This window comes from Mugil cephalus, chromosome 1 (assembly GCF_022458985.1).
Source record: "Mugil cephalus isolate CIBA_MC_2020 chromosome 1, CIBA_Mcephalus_1.1, whole genome shotgun sequence".
In the NCBI taxonomy this organism is placed as follows: Eukaryota; Metazoa; Chordata; class Actinopteri; order Mugiliformes; family Mugilidae; genus Mugil; species Mugil cephalus.
Window position 1 is genome coordinate 48,555,263 of NC_061770.1, and position 13,891 is coordinate 48,569,153.

The 13,891-nt window shown below is 37.7% G+C and overlaps 1 long non-coding RNA gene across 1 annotated transcript; it reads right to left on the reverse strand.

Annotated features, from left to right (window-relative positions):
* Positions 1-1,935: 1,935 nt before the first annotated feature.
* LOC124996405 lies at positions 1,936-3,059 on the reverse strand. Its single transcript, XR_007110850.1, has 3 exons — positions 3,037-3,059; positions 2,456-2,707; positions 1,936-2,212 (listed from the first exon to the last, which is right to left on the reverse strand). It is a non-coding gene; the product is annotated as an uncharacterized LOC124996405 (long non-coding RNA).
* Between the last annotated feature and the right edge of the window lie 10,832 nt (positions 3,060-13,891).

Here is a 13,891-nt window from a genome sequence, read left to right on the forward strand (position 1 = left end):
GAAAGGCTGACCATGGAGAAGAGAGGAGTAAACTTGAGTTTCATTCTGGTTCACTGTTTGCTGTGTAGCAGAGCCTTGGTTGATGTTCAGAGACTGAGAGAGACTAAAGCATGAAGAGTTTAATAAGGAACATGGAAAGTATTGTTATGATGATCAAGATGAGACAAGAGTGTTGGACCAACCTGTTACTGCATGCATCTGGAAAAGAGACAAATACAAATATGTGTACAAGTCTTCTTCACTTCATGTCATAAGATCAGAATTTATCAGTGATTTTTAGTAAATGATCAACTGGAAAATGTCTCACCCTTTATTTTTCTGCAGCAACAAAGAAGCAGCAGCAGGAGAATAATCAGTGAAATTCCACAAACCAGTCCAAGGATCAATGGAAGAAGAAATGAAGAGCTCTCAGACCTGGACACTGCTGTAAATAATAATGAGCTTCAATTAAATATGAGTATAAATCAACTTAAGAAATGGTCTTTTCATATGACGACTGCTACTATTAAAAATAAACTGAAAACTAACTCACATGTTACAGCCATCCAACTCTGTGGTGATTGTTTTCCTGAGGACTGACACTTGTAGAAGCCTTCATCTGACTTTGACACTGCAGAGATGATCAGCTCCTCTCTGGTATCATTTTGGATGAGTTTGTCATTGTGATAGAAAAACACAGTAGAAAGAACATTTTGTGTCTTCAACTTGCAGCCAAGAGAAACAGAATCTCCCTCAGTGACAGGATGGACAGGGCTCACCAGGATGATACCATCAGCTGGAAAACAGTCAAACAACATGACATTTAATGTAGAGATCAGCAGATTCAGGGTGATGACAGTAACATGTGATTAATACTCACTCTGTCCAGTGATGTTGACTGCGTTGCTGAAAGCTGATCCAGACTCACACCAGTACACTGCATTACTGTCCCCTAACCTATTAACATTACATGTTGATCCAGTCATTGTCCCCCAGGTAGAACAGTGTGACAGGACGCCATCATCAGTAAACCTCCTCACTCTCCACTCAGTAGAGTTTCCCTCACAGCTCAGAGAGACAGAGTCAGAGGTGAAGTGCTGCACTCTGTCAGGATTCACTGTGAGAGACGCTGATGAATGGAAAACTGACAAAGAGTCAAAGCAACAACAGTGATATTAATATTAAAACGGCCACAATGCAAATACTTATTTACTTTCTTTTTTTTTTTAATTGCTGAAAATTAGTGCAAACATGTCAAGCTGCAGTGTTTTGGTCAAACTATTTTTTCTACCATTTCAGTTTATTTTAGTTGATATGCACCAAGCAGCAGTGTGTAAAATGAGAAACTACATGTGTACTCTGACAATCTGATCAGTTAGAGCAGTAACATGAGCAAAGATGAAGAGTAAAGACTCAAACACATGTCGTTCCTTAATGAATTAAAGTCATATTGTTCTTTCTTTTCTCCTCTTTCATTTATTTGTTTACTTTTTCCTTCTCTCTTTTCCTCCTGTGTAAACATGTACTTTCTTCTAGACGCAACTCACACCCACACAACACAACACAACACAACACAACACAACACAACACAAATAACCTCCTGTGTTTTATAGACAACCTGTACCAGTTTATTTTGTCTCTGGCAGAAAAAAGCTACAAAGTCTTGAAACTCTTTTTAGTGTTTCTCATTTTGTTTCTCTGATTTGTTGAGAGGAAAACATGATGGTTAAAGAGAATTAGTTTGAGGTAGGAAAAAAGGAAATATCGTACTAACATTAGAGGAACATAAATATGTACGGTCCATGAATTGTAAATATGTGTTTTAGTTTTCTAGATACTGCATGGAGGTCACAGATAAAAGGCGATTAATAAAAGTAAAGACATAACATCTAGTTATTGAGGGAACAGATGGAAACAGACTGACCTCCAGACCAGACAAACTGAGGTGGACTGTAATCAGTGTAAAACACTGGCTCTCCTCTTCCAGCTCTACACACATATCCTGCTGTGTGTGTCTGTCCATCAATGATGTAGGAATCTTCTTCAGTTCCATTGATGCTACCAGGAAGCAGCTCATACTTGTGGGTTGTGTAGTTGTCTGATAGATCAGGAACAGCTTTATACCAGTAAAACCTCCATCCTGCAGATGGATGTTCAACCTCACAGCTCAGAGTTACTGAGGCTCCAGGACTCAGCCATGATGGAGACACAGAGAGGACAGGTTGGGGTAGATCTGTTAAGATGGATCAGTTTCATATGGAAAAGAAAGAAGAATGTTGAAATATGGTGGGTAAAAATGATAACTTGTCAACAAGTGGTTTGTCTACACAATTCATTTGTTGTGTTACATATTGAAATGGTAGTTCTGGATATCTGTCAATCACAATAAACGGGGTGATAAAACATTCATTTCTCTACATGATCCACATATTAGTTGGAGATAAGAAACCTTGTAGATAAGGATGAATGAACATACGTTGTACAGTGATGTTAACAGCATTGCTGAACTCTCCTGATGCAGATTCACACCAGTACACTCCATCCCACCATAAACTGTAGGTGCATGTAGATGCAGAAATTATTTCACAGTGTAAATGCCTCAAGAAATATTTATATGTCATCACTCTCCACTCTGTGAAGTTTCCCTCACAGCTCAGTTTGACAGACTCTCTGAAGAAATGTTGGTCTCGGTCAGGATTCACTGTGAAAGACACTGTTGAGTTCACACCTGAGGACAAAAGAACAGAGAGGAAATCAACTCTTAACGTGTGTGGAATCCTTGAACCATAGGATTTTACATGCTCAGTGTTCCTACTATCAGATGGATTAGATCAGATTTGGGATTTTTTATGTTAAAGAGGTGAACAAATGAATTAATTTAAAGACAGATCTTTGATTATCAATGTTTTAATGTAGTTTAATATTCGTCGCTGAAGTTAACTTTGGATTCGTGTAGAATGTCTGAGTTTAGAAATGTTACACAACTGTGCTCAGTCAAACTCATTCTGAATAAATATGTCTCTGTGTAAAATAAGTAAAATAAAAATCCAAACGGACCTCCAGACCAGACAAACTGAGGTGGACTGTAATCAGTGTAAAACACTGGCTCTCCTCTTCCAGCTCTACACACATATCCTGCTGTGTGTGTCTGTCCATCAATGATGTAGGAATCTTCTTCAGTTCCATTGATGCTACCAGGAAGCAGCTCATAGTTGGAATATTGATACTTGTGTGATAGATCAGGAACAGCTTTATACCAGTAAAACCTCCATCCTGCAGATGGATGTTCAACCTCACAGCTCAGAGTTACTGAGACTCCAGGACTCAGCCATGATGGAGACACAGAGAGGACAGGTTTTTTACCTGTTGGAAGAGAATGTTTTCAGAATAAGGAAATGTAATGTGAGGTAATTATTTGTGTGTGTGAATGACTTAAATACATATCAATGTAAATAATGACTTACAATCATAGACTCTCAGTTTATAGTCATCACTCCAATCTGTTACGAGCTGCTGTCCAGATGTCTTTCTGCCCCTACAGCTGTAAACTCCCTCGTGCAATTTGTGTGAAATAATCTTGTATTCATTCTCATTCTGAGGTTTTATTGAGCTCGTTGTTCTCCATTCATACTCCCACTCTGAGTCTGTTCCATTCACGATTTCACACCTGAGGACGATTGTCTCTCCTGCATATATCATAGACCAGTTGGGTTGCTGCGTCACAACCGCTCTATGTGCCACTGTTTGAAAAGGACATAGAAATTATAACAGGTCCAGATATTTACAGCTGGTTATGACACATTATTATTTCCACCTGACCTATGGATGGCACAGCTTTAGAACTGTTCAGCTCTAGAAATCTGTGGTGGTTTCAAGTATTATTTGCTAGTTTTGCATGAAAAGAAAAAGATAAAATCATCCATTACCTTGACTGTGACCACAGAGCAGTCTGTTCAGCACTAAAATAGAGATGGATGCCTCATTAGATGTCATCAAAATGAAACAAATTAAATAATAATTAAATAAACACAGGTAACTACAGACAAGTAGCATCATCAAAAGTGTATATGATTTAATAGCAGGCAGATATGAAACAAATCACCCTTTATATAAGAAATAAATACTTTAATTTGAGTTGAAGGCAATTTGCTTCAAATGAATGATCCACTCACAGAACAGCACCAGAACACTGCACAAAGTGTGTCTCATCCTCACACCCAGCACTGAAACCGCATCAAATGAAGACGACTGTTGACGATAAAATTACATTTCACAAAAAAATAACAGCTATAGTTGTAAAGTTCTTGGTTCCAGTTGTGTGAAAGCTTTTAGTCTACAACTCTGCTATTTTCCAACCTAAAGTTTAAAGTTAATAAACATCTCACCTGTGAATACACAGCTTGATGTCCTTCCAGCAGATGCTACCGTGCAAATGTCGTGCGTTAATATTCTAGCAAACACTAACAAATGTGCGTCTTATCAGGGTTATGACCACAAGTCAATTTCATTTCCTTCCTGAGATAGGCATTCATCATCCTCTCAGCTACTGCTCTGTGTGAAAGTGTCAGTGAAACCCAACTGAAACCCCAAATCTTGTTCAGATGCACACATATGTAGGGTCATGGAACAGAATTTTTTTTGAAAATGGCAGGAAGTCACAAACCAAGACACCGCTGATCAGTATCAGTGGGTACAAGCTACAGATAATGTGTTCCCACACTAGCAGCCAGCACCACAGGCTATCTCGCAATGTTTAATCTTGAATTGATGAGCACTTCATTAGCAGAGTAAAAATGAACAGGTCTAATGTATATTACTTTGGTAAAATTGGAGATGAAAGTGATGCACCAAAGAAAGAGTTTCAATAGATTTTATTTTCTTCTATGCATTTATAAAAGGACAAATTCATGTTCTTAGTTCAGCAGTTGATTATACTTATAAGAAGACTTACAGGTACATTACAACACAAATATTCAAAACAGTTCCTTATACATGATACAAATGCTGCAGTCAGAGCCTTTGAAGCTAAACTATCAAAGAGGTTTACCTTAAAACACAACTGTGTCATCAGCATAAAAAAATCCAACCAACATTTAATAATTTCTCTCGGTCTGTCCATCCTAAACACATTTTATCTTTAATCTCACTCTCAATTCACATATTATAAAAACTTCTTTGCAAAGCAGTTCACTTTACAGGATGTGAACATGGTTGCTGTTGATGCCTGACTCTGAGTTGTATTGCTTAACTACTACTGCGCTATCACCATGTCAAAATTGCAGCCAACGTTACACAGTATTCTCTCACTCTCCATCCATTTTACAAGGCAGTGCAGAGGAGTCAGAGGTTGTTAACATTCATGCCTTGGAACATCAAAGCTTGAAGCAGTTCAATGTAGAATTATACATTACGTTTAAAAACTGAAGAAAAAAAAAACAGAGAGTCCAAAACTGAGGGACTGGAACTCAAAAGTACCACAGCTTGGTGTCATCTGAACTTCTCTTGTTTTGTTGATGATGCACTTCTCCTTATAGCCCTGAAATGAAAACACAATGATGGAATAAAACAGAAAATAACCCAGATAAAAATGGTGCTGAATAAGTGACATTAGGCTTTTTAATAAATATTCAGTTTTTTTCAGACTGTGTTTAAAATTTGTAAAGCACACGTTTCACTTAACTCAGTTAAGTGATCAGAATCTTTAGTAACTTAGCAACCAGGACAGGATAACTCTAGTCAGAATGATCACAAATCAGCGGTTCCTGTTGCAGAGATGTGTGTCTGTGATAGCCAGAGAAAGTGTTGAAACCACAGTATGCTTCGTGACAGCAGGCTGGATAAATGTTGTTTGTGATGTGAGGAGGTACAAACATCAGGTGAATTTAAATTACCTGTGGTGGAAAGTGGATCCAGATCACCATTGTTGTTACAGATGTTCTCTGGATCATTAGCTAAAAATAAGAAGATTACAGAGTTTTCATTGTCAGTCAGTTTGGGACAAAACTCGATTCATTATTTCTGAATGCTAGTCATGGAAAAATATATACTGCACCATTTCCAGCATCCTCAAAGCCACTGACTGATTCATAGAGACAACTATCACCTACGGATCAGTGAAAATCAGAGGTCAAAAAATCCAAATGAGACATTTCTAGGCCAAAATTTTAAGAAGGTAGCCTTTTTAGTATTTTCATCATAAGTTTCTACCATGGAGCCATACTGCCATCCAGCGTCTGGCTAAGGTAATATCTTTCGAATGTTCTACTGAGTATTACTGTTATAGTGTTTTAATAAGTCTATATTCTACAAAGCAACACTGGTTAGCCTAGCCCGAATATAATCTACCTTTCTTTCTTATTGATATTATTTAATCGTATGAATTAGGATCCTGAGGAAAGTCATAGAAATGAATGAATGTTTGTGATAATGTGTTTTCATACCAACATGATGTTTGAAAGTGTTTGATTTCATGTCTCTTCCATCCTATGTGTGAGTTTAACATTGTGAGAAGTAAAACCATTATTTAATGCTCTTGAAATGAAAGCATTGTTATGTAAATCACCATAAGGCCCGAAGACCAGTTTCACAACAAAGGGACACACCCTGTAGAGACGTGGTGATAAACTATCTACTGGCCAGTCTTTGCTCAGTTCTCTTTCAAGTAGTTTTTTCTCCATCTCAGTTGTTTTTCAGTCTTCTCTTTGTCTCCGTTCTGTCTAAATTTTTTTTTGTCTTCGTGATAATTTTTACTTTTATTTCCAAGTTTTTATTGCCCGACAGTTGGCGTGTTTAAGTTTATTTTTGAATTATTCAATTCAACCTCGCCACATTTAATGCTCGACCTTTTCAAAGTACAAGCTGAACGTTACTTTAACTATCAAGACAGTTACGCATTAATAATATTTTTGTAGATATTTTCGACCGGCCATCGGAAGTATTTTTAATTTCATTACTTGATTAGTAACACGTCATCAGACTCTGCCACACACACTCTGCCATATTTTTAATAAAACTAGAATTGAGTGTATTTGACTTATAATATTAAGTTTTGACTATTGTACTTTTAAGTAGATTCCACTATACTTTTCTATTGTGACTGACTATAGATCTGACTATAGTACATTTAAGTTGACTATACTTAAACAGATTGATTTTTTCTACTGTCAATAACTTAAACCATTTGAGGCAATCACTTGACACAAATGGTTTAAGTACAATCAACTTATCCAGGTTTACAGTTTCTGATTACTTCAATCATCAGAGGGAGAGAGAGTTCACTGGCGAGGTAAGATTTGACATAACATCATCCTGATGTTGACTTGTTACAAATAGGGTGCACCCAGAAGAACAAAAGAATATATACATTGATAGATAATTTTTTTTTCTTCATATCTTAATACAACTTTAAACTTAGGCTCATCCCTGGCCCTGTGGTCTTTCCACCTCACTGTTGCACAGCACAGCATTTACCTCCACAAATCTAGACACTGGCTCACTACTCAGCTAACTACATGAAGCTTTACTTTTGGTCCTCACCCATTACAGGTAGGTTAGCAGGGGTACACACTTGTGTATGGGATCTATAAACTGTACAGTGATGTAGATGGAGATGTAGATGGAGAAAAACTATGCAAACAACAAACAAACATAGAAACTGACCTCCAGACCAGACAAACTGAAGATCACTGTAACCAGTGTAAAACACTGGCTCTCCTCTTCCAGCTCTACACACATATCCTGCTGTGTGTGTCTGTCCATCAATGATGTAGGAATCTTGTTCAGTTCCATTGATGCTACCAGGAAGCAGCTCATAGTTGGAATATTGATACTTGTGTGATAGATCAGGAACAGCTTTATACCAGTAAAACCTCCATCCTGCAGATGGATGTTCAACCTCACAGCTCAGAGTTACTGAGGCTCCAGGACTCAGCCATGATGGAGACACAGAGAGGACAGGTTGGGGTAGATCTGTTAAGATGGATTAGTTTCATATGGAAAAGAAAGAAGAATGTTGAAATATGGTGGGTAAAAATGATAACTTGTCAACAAGTGGTTTGTCTACACAATTCATTTGTTGTGTTACATATTGAAATGGTAGTTCTGGATATCTGTCAATCACAATAAACGGGGTGATAAAACATTCATTTCTCTACATGATCCACATATTATAAGAAGACTTATAAGAAGAAAATGTTGTTAAATCGTGTTCTTAAAACACAACTATGTTGTACTTGTAAAGAGACACATACATTACAACACAAATATTATGTAATAGTTCCTTAAACATGATACAAAGGTTGCAATTGGAGCCTCTGATGCTAAACAAGAAAATAGGTTTACCATAAAAAAACTGTGTCATCAGCATAACAAAAAATCCAACCAACATTTCATAATTTCTCTCGGTCTGTCCATCCTAAACACATTTTATCTTTAATCTCACTCTCAATTCACATATTATAAAAACTTATAAAAAGCAGTTCACTTTACAGGATGTGAACATGGCTGCTGTTGATGCCTGACTCTGAGTTGTATTGCTTAACTACTACTGCGCTATCACCATGTCAAAATTGCAGCCAACGTTACACAGTATTCTCTCACTCTCCATCCATTTTACAAGGCAGTGCAGAGGAGTCAGAGGTTGTTACATTCACGCCTTGGAACATCAAAGCTTGAAGCAGTTCAATGTAGAATTATACATTACGTTTAAAAACTGAAGAAAAAAAAAACAGAGAGTCCAAAACTGAGGGATTGGAACTCAAAAGTACCACAGCTTGGTGTCATCTGAACTTCTCTTGTTTTGTTAATGATGCACTTCTCTTTATAGCCCTGAAATGAAAACACAATGATGGAATAAAACAGCAAATAAGGCTGAATAAGTTACATCATACTTTTTAATAAATATTCAGTTTGGTCAGATTGTGTTCAAAATTTTTAAAGCACACGTTTCACTTATGGGAAAAAAATCCAGATGGGAGACGAGATCAGATTTATCAATTAATGAAACTTAAACATTCATTTAAACTTAAACATTCATAAGTGATCAGAATCTTTAGTAACTTAGCAACCAGGACAGGATAACTCTAGTCAGAATGATCACAAATCAGCTTTAATTTTCCTGTTGCAGAGATGCGTGTCTGTGATAGCCAAAGAAAGTGTTGAAAGCACAGTATGCTTCGTGACAGCAGGCTGGATAAATGTTTTTTGTGATGTGAGGAGGTACAAACATCAGGTGAATTTAAATTACCTGTGGTGGAAAGTGGATCCAGATCACCATTGTTATTACAGATGTTCTCTGGATCATTAGCTAAAAACAAGAAGATCGCACTTTTCAGTGTCAGTCAGTGTCGGATAAAGTCGATTCATTATTTCTGAATGTTAGTCATAGAAAAATATATACTGCACCATTTCCAGCATCCTCGAAGCCACTGACTGATTCATAGAGACAACCATCACCTACAGGTCAGTGAAAATCAGAGGTCAAAAAATCCAAATGAGACATGTCCATCTTTGTGATACTGAATAATGCTTTAGTAGATCAAGAGCAGACGGCTCAATAGTAAGGCAGTTGGTCAGGACACTATCAATGGTGCCACGGTAGAAGGAGCATATAACAGGTGCCAGTATCTGAGGAATAAATAGAGGCTACTGCAGCACTGTTTGTGAAGGATTTGTAAAGGTCATGGTTATGCAAGAGGCATTTGAAGATAGACAAATGGACTTTTACAATTTCTTGAAGATGTTTCTCCACTCATCTTCAGTTCAGTAGCTTCTTCATCATCAGAACCCTTCAGCACCAAACACAGACTGTACCCACAAGACAGGTAACTTTGTTAAGTTCCTCGGCTTCATGTCTGTTGTGCCTCCATGTGTTATCCTTGATTGCTTGTTGGCTTCTCCTGGTATGGTAGCCCACATTATTTTTGTTGAATAAAAAGTCTTATTTTTGGAACCCCAGCCTCATCACCTGTCTGTGTCCTGCACTTGGGTCCTCATGGCCCTCATGGTCACCATGGGGACAGGCCTGCTAGCTGGCACCCCCTGGAGCCCTAGTCTACTGGCCACATGGCAGCTGTTCCACTGCGTGCTTGTCATATCCACGTCCATGCGATCCTGCTGCTCTCCCATCCCCACCCTGTTTTTCCCTTACTCCTCCCAAGAGGCGGTTCCGGATGCAATCAGCTGCTGCAGGGCGCACACCTGCCCTTCATCGTCTCATCACCACGCAGTTTAAATTCACCGATTCTCCACCACTTGGAATTTACATCCACTTGACAGTTTCTCTTTAGAAACACAGAGTTGCCATTTTATTTGCTTTTGCACAATGTAAATCAATATTGCCTCTTTAATAAGGCTTAGCAACAAATTATTATTGGAATTTGTTTCATAACATAATAACGTTACTATGACAAACTAAACAAGTCTCATATTAGAGGTATTTTCAATAATATGCTATGGCTAGAAAACTGAGCATCCCATATCCCATCCCATATATGCGGTAAGCTTATGACATGGTGCAAAAACAAAACACTAGACAGAACCTGAATATTTGTATTCACACCATCTCTGAACTATTCTATTGTAAGGTGGCATTTAAAATGATATCTTTCCTCAGTCAAACAAAGCAAATGTGCAAAGTTGTCAGTGTGAACATCAGGTGGAACACCAACACGAACTTTGTTGGGTAGTGGTGGAGGAGATTTGGCAACCTCTTTGTCAACCCACCAGAATCAGGCTTGTGGAAACTTCTGCCTGGAACTTCTTTGTTTCAGTGGCTTTTGTACACCAAGTAGTTTACACTCTCGGCGGTAGATCAGCCATCCATTTACAAAGCCTAGCATGATGGTTTGCCAGACCAGGTAGAGGTACCACCTCTGTGACCTCATGTGGTACTTGTACCTTGCGACGTATGCATCACGGAGGTCTACTCCACCCATGAATAGGTGTGTGACAATGTGTTGGCCTGTTAATCTTCAAATATGACTTGTCTGATTTGCTCCGGCATCAAGTTTTGTCTTGGGGCTCAATTGCACAGTATGATGACATCAGATCTGTTGTCATACCACTTGACAAGCCAAGCAATTGCTAGGGAGAATTCCTACAAAGTAGATCTTTTGCTGAAGCAGCTTGTGCACTAGTTGTGCTGAAGAAAAAAAGTTGTCAGCAAATACTTTGTAGTTCTGGTTAGTTTAACCACAACAATAATAAAAACTAATAATGATAAAAATAACAAAAAAAAAAAGTCTATCTATTTGCCAAGAAAAGTGTTTCCACTAAAGAGAAGGTGCACTTCTGATATGCAAATGTGTCAATACATTTTACAATTAATTTATTTAACTTGACATTATTTTAATCTTTCAAATGATTGAGCTTAATTATTTGAGCTCATTGTAATTTTTCTTATTGTGACAGATGATGTCACATGGCATTTTCCGCAATACTTTTTAGGCCTGATGTGACATATGTCAAAGTAGAGGTGAACAAATGAATCAATTTAAAGACAGATCTTTGATTATCCCTCCTATTATCCTCAAATATTACTAACACATTTTACCCTCAAAAATGATTTACATAAACTTGCTGACCAAGTTTTTGTGTCAGACACTTTATTTGTTGACTACATAAATAACCCCTTGCTACCAGTGAGTTGTTATTTTTTGAATGATGAACACTGATTGGGGTCAAATTGACCCAAAGGATAATAGGAGGGTTATCAATGTTTTAACGTAGTTTAATATTTGTGACTGAAGTTAACTTTGGATTTGTGCAGAATGACTGAGTTTAAAAATGTTACACAACTGTGCCCAGTCAAACGTATTCTAAATAAATATGTGTGTGTGTAAAATAAGTAAAATAAAAATACAAACTGACCTCCAGACCAGACAAACTGAGGCGGACTGTAATCAGTGTAAAACACTGGCTCTCCTCTTCCAGCTCTACACACATATCCTGCTGTGTGTGTCTGTCCATCAATGATGTAGGAATCTTGTTCAGTTCCACTGATGCTACTAGGAAGCAGTTCATAGCTGTGGGTTGTGTAGTTCTGTGATAAGTCAGGAACAGCTTTATACCAGTAAAACCTCCATCCTGCAGATGGATGTTCAACCTCACAGCTCAGAGTTACTGAGGCTCCAGGACTCAGCCATGATGGAGACACAGAGAGGAAAGGTTTGGACTCATCTCCTGGAAGGAGAGTATTTTCAGGATGTGAACATGTTAGCATTTCTTTCTCCAACAGCCCTGTGTGCCCCTGTTTGAAAAGGACATGAATGATAAGAGATTCAACTATTTAGTGTTGTTTGCAGAAATATCAAATATTAATTGTGTCACATCTGAGATATTTCCATGAGATTATTGTTTCTGACAGACCTGCAGACTACACTGATTTACAGTCGTTCAGCTGTTGAACAGTTGCTGCTGAAGTGGATTTGACATTTTACACTGCATGAACAAACATTCAGAGATGATTCATAAATAAACAGACCTTGTGTTTCACCATAGGGGAGGAGTATATTCAGCACTGAAATGGAGATTGATGCTTGATTAGAAATATAAAATAAAGACACATTAATACAATAAAACAGCATTATCACTTGTAGCTATAATTTAGTAAGAAGCAGATATGAAAACAGTATTGAGCAATCCAAAACGCATGTACCTTATGTGACACTGCAGTACAGTGACTGTATTAAATGAAATTTAACCCTTTAAAGCCTGAACTTATCGCTGGTGATCCGTCAAAGTGGATGATTTTGAATTGCCCTAACTCACAGTGGTTTGCATTATAGACAATATTCAAAGTGTGGCTGAACACTGGGAAGTTGTGCTATTGCCTGGAAGACTTTTGTGGCATCTCAGGGGTATAACTAACGTTGTTTACAACAAATTCCTCCAATCAACTCTCTTTTCCTGAGGCTCCCAGATCTTGAGTCGCTCACCAACCTCAGGCTCAGTGCATCATCATTACCGTAATGGCAGCTTTTTTGTTGTTGTTTGTTTTGTTTATTTTTTTCCAGAAAGCGCAACTTCCCACTTTGAATTTTGTCCATCAGTGAGTGGTAACTCAAATACTGCAAGCTTTTTTTTTATGTGCACAGACGGATGTTCAGGTTTAAAAGTTGACAGATAAGAATGTGAATGGTGTTAAAGAAGATTAGGTAAATGTTTTAATTTCTTGTTTGCGTTGCCTAATCTAAAATTACAGAAAATTATTGATGTACTCACAGAACACCCCCAGCACACAGTTTAAAGTGTGTCTCATCCTCACATTCAACTCTGAAACGGTATCAAAGGAAGAGAAGTCACATTTCGTGTAAAAATGACAGCAATTAAAATCTTTGTGTATATGGCAAATTGCAGCCTAGAACGCTGCAGTATGTTAAACTACACAAAGTGAATGAGTTGCAGAATCCCTCTCACCTGTGAATTCACTGCTAGTTATTCCTCCGGCAGCTGCAAATGTTGTGCAAAAAAGGCCAGCGGACACTGATAAACATGCAGATTAGTTTAGCGGAAAAAAAAAGTGAAAATGTGGAGGATGTCACATGTCTGATCAGACTGTCACTCATTTTAACTTAGTACTTGAGACAGTAATGTATCTTTGAAGTTTTAGCTTATGATAGAATCTCTTCTTTCATATAACTTGAAGTGTAGTGTAGCTTACAGATTTTTTTTAGATCCACTTTATAGTGTGTAGCAGTGGAAACTGACAAAAATTAAATACAGCTTAATCATCGGCATAAAACTGATTCAGAACTATGTTGTCTGTTAGCAGTACCTTGTACACATGAGGAAAATATCTGTTGTTGGAGCATGACTTTGAATTGTGCTGCCAAACCAGACAAGAGGTTAGTCATAAAATACAACCTTGTCATCAGCATATATATATAAATCCAACCAAAATTTAATATTTTCA